The sequence below is a fragment of the Nicotiana attenuata genome, unplaced genomic scaffold, assembly GCF_001879085.1.
Source record: "Nicotiana attenuata strain UT unplaced genomic scaffold, NIATTr2, whole genome shotgun sequence".
NCBI classification, from domain to species: Eukaryota; Viridiplantae; Streptophyta; class Magnoliopsida; order Solanales; family Solanaceae; genus Nicotiana; species Nicotiana attenuata.
The window spans coordinates 138,102-142,240 of NW_017672609.1; positions in this window are offsets into that span (position 1 = coordinate 138,102).

Genomic DNA, 4,139 nt, shown 5'->3' on the forward strand with positions numbered 1-4,139 from the left:
TCTTCATTTTTTCTTAAACTCCGTACCCAGTCAAACAGGTTTACATAAATTGGAACGGAGGGAGTAGCTTTTAGCTTTTTTAAAGCCTTTTTTAACTTTTTTTAAGCTATTTTCTTTTTTGCCAAACACTCCAAACATCTAAAAATGGCTTAAAAGCTGGTTTGCCAATCCAAACAGGCTGTTAGTCATATTAAGTATCTTTGAATAATTTTTAAAAAAGTCGAGAAGAATGTATAATAGGCCATCATAGTTGAAGGTAGTTTCTTCTACATTTTGAAAATACTTGTAATGATCTATGTATTGTTTGCCGTTGGTTTTTTGGTATCTTTGAATACTTTTCTTTTTTAAAATTTTTCGAGAAGAATGTATAATAGTGCATCAAAATTAAGAGCAAATTATGTTCCATACCTATTCTATCCAAAAATATTACCCGGCTTTACTTATTCTAGAAATAATTACAGTACATACCTATGCAATCAAAAATAATAACCCGGCCATCTATCTTCCTATATTTTTTCTCTCTGCAGCTAACTTTTCTCCTCCCTTTTTCTTTCATCCCCTATCCTTTTTTCCTCTCTTTCTCTTTCTTCTCTTTCTGACGTTGCCAGTATCCCTATATTTTCTAAGTAGATGTATGATCTATCCACCTTTCCTTTCATGTCTTTATCATCCATCCCAGGGAGAAAAAAAGGCTGACAAAAAAAAATCTTTCAAAAAAGAATAAAAATTTCTAAGGTTTTAGTTTGCCACAAAATTGTAAGGTTGTATAGTTAGTCATCATTTGTAACGACCCAACCGATTGTTTTATGTATTGCGCCTTTTTTCCCCTTTGGATGCTTTACACATGTGATTTTGGCTTTATAACTTGCGAGGTTTATTTTCGTTCCGAAAAGGTTTCGGGTTATTTTGGTCCCTTTGGTTCTTGGTTTAGAACCCTAAGTTGGAAATGTTGACCGAAGTTTGATTTTTGTGAAAACAACCCTGGAACAGTGTTTGCCCGGAGTCGAATTCGGAGGTCCGGAGGTTGATTTGTATTGTTTTGCCGAAAGTTGGCAATTTAGGTTTAGAGGATTTTCCAAGTTGACTGATATTAGATTATGATGCAGAAAATTGAGTTAATTAGATTATGTGACAACTGATATTATTTCAGTTTAATAATAGAATGTATATCATGTTGGTATATCTATACTATACTGGTATCATATGTTAATTGGAACCTTTTTTGGTTGTATTAGTTATATTTAATTGGTACACTATTTGACTTTTCTTTAGTAATAGTAGAATAGTACAATATCTTGAATTTTTTAAATTTTCCTTTATGCATGTTTATTATGTAATCATTTTAATTTTTTCTTTATGCATTTGTTTTATGTAATAGTATTACAGTACGATATCTTGAAAGACATTATTATATTAATATGTGGTGCACTATTTTTTAATTTTTCTCTTTATGCATGTGTATTATGTAATAGTAGTATAGTCATATATAGTTTCCTGGAATTAATTAGTAGAACCGTATACCATTATTGGTATAATTATATGTCATATTGGTATCATATGCTAGTTGAATCATTTTTTGGTTGTATTAGCTGCATTTATTTGGTATACTATTTGATTTTCTTTTAATAATAGTAATATAGTACAATATCTTGAAATACTTTATTATATTAATATGTGGTACACTATTTTTTTTATTTTTCTCTTTATGCATGTGTGTTATGTAATAGTAGTATAGTCATATAGTTGTCGGAAATTAACAAGTAAAATTGTATACCATGTTGGTATAGTTATATACCATATTGGTATCATATGGTAGTTTGAACATTTTTTTTGGTTGTTTTAGCTGCATTCTTAAGTGAATTCTATTCTAAAATTATTTATATGAACATGATTTGCAGTACTGGAATTTTTTTTGTGCCGATAGACATAGATTATGTGTATTATGTAATAGTTTTTTATACTTATACGTAATTGTGGGAATGATTCCATACAACTATATATCCTGTTAGTATACGGAATGAGCAAGTTGCTTTGCGAATATTTAGCTTGCAATGCGAGCATGTAATTTTCTCATACTTATATTGCATCCTTTAATGTTTTGGTACAATAGTATAGTCGCAGATAATTGTTGCAATATTCTAGAGCAATTATATACTCTGATGGTATACATGAATGCCATATTAGTATCATATGGTATTACAAGTCTTTTTTTGCTACTTATACTTTTATTGTATTTTCCAATATTTTATTATCATTTATATTCTAACTAGTATATATAGAGGTTTGGTGGTCGTAAATTATGCTTTCTTGCTCCATAATTGGTTGTGTTACTGCTAATGGTAGAGTGTGTACTGATATTTGTAGGGAAGGAGATCAAGGTTTGCAAGGCAATCATGTGTTGATTCTTAGAATCTGATTATGTAATTTATGGTGCTTAGCAGCGGTCAGTGTGATATTCAGTGAATTAGATGAAGTGACAACTCATATTATTTCAGTTTAATAATTGAATTAAGAAAATAAAAAAAGACAAAAGGTATATTATACTAGTTATATTAAAAAAAGGTGAATAAATATTTACTATATCAATTATTTTTTCTTATTGTATGTAAATAAGAATAATAAAAAATAGTGAAAACAGTAAATGAAATTAGATTATGAAGAGAAAAAGAATATAAAAAAAAGAAGTTAAATGAAATTAGAAAAGGAAAAAAGAAAAAAAGAAGAAAACGAGAAAAAGAAAAGGAGAAAAGAAAAAAAAGAAAAAAAAGAAGAAATGAAGCATAAAAATAAAAAAAAATTGGAGAACAAAGAAAAAATTTCCCACAAAAATTACTATGGGTAGGAAATGCAATTAGTTTATGGGTAGAAAAATAAATGGGTAGACAAGGGTAAATAGTTTTATTTTTGTGGGTAACTATGTCAAAACCCGCAATATTAATGTCGTTTTTAACATTCTTGAAAATACATGTAATGACCCATCTTATTTTTGTCACTGATTTTAGGGAGAATTACACCCCTTGTCACTTGGCCCAACAACCCGTTAGAAAATGGCCCACATTTGGAGCCATTAACTAGTGTAGCCCAGGTTGTACATAACCTGAAAATTACTTTTAATCAGTTAGCACACCTTTTTTTCTTCGCTCTTCTTCTTCTTCCCATGTCACGCCTTTGCACAGTGCACCCCAAAATTTTTCTACCATTGTTATTCTCCTTCAATTCTTCTTCCAGATTCAAAGATGGTAATCTCTTATGAAGTGCATTATTATGTAATTTTGTCACTTATGGTTCAAAGATTTGATTTCAGTAAATTGGATTTTCCGATTTGTTAGTTGTTTGGAATGGGTGTTGTCCCAATTAATTGGAATTATCAACAGGGGTTCAAAACTTAATGATTTGGAGTAGATTTATGCTGGATTTGAGTTAAATTTCAGAGGATGCCCAAGGAAGAAAAAGAACCTGTGAAGCTCCATTGATAGAATTCATTTGTATAATAATGTATAATATTGTATAAATAGTATATAAAGTGTATAAACACCTCTTATACACTATTTTATAAAAGGTTGATACATTATTTACAGGTATTTGGTGAATTTCTCACATTTTTTTCTTCTTCTTCTTCTTCTTCTTCTTCTTCTTCTTCTTCTTCTTCTTCTTCTTCTTCTTCTTCTTCTTCTTCTTCTATTTTCTTCTTCTTCTTCTTCTTCTTCTTCTTCTTATACACCTATATATATAGTGTATCACGAATATTTTTACTACTGTGATTATACATCTTTATACACTTTTATACAACTATATACATAATGTACCTCTTTGTATAAAAGTGTATAGCATTGTATAAAAGTGTATAAGCATCTATGATGAACTTTTGTACGATTTTCACTTGCAATTCTTGTATAAAACTAGTCCAAATCTCCAGCAAATAACTTCAAAACTTTGTATACAACCTACTTGGAATATTTCTAATAAGTTCAAACAATACCCACTCCAAATTTCTCATAAAATCATAATCGAAATTTAAGAAGATTAACATTGAACGAGATGAGATTTTAGGTTTCTCGGGTCTGATTTTGCGTTTTGTAGTTGTGATAGGTATGTATAAACTTGAGGAAAAAGAGAATAAAAACTCATGGATATTTCAC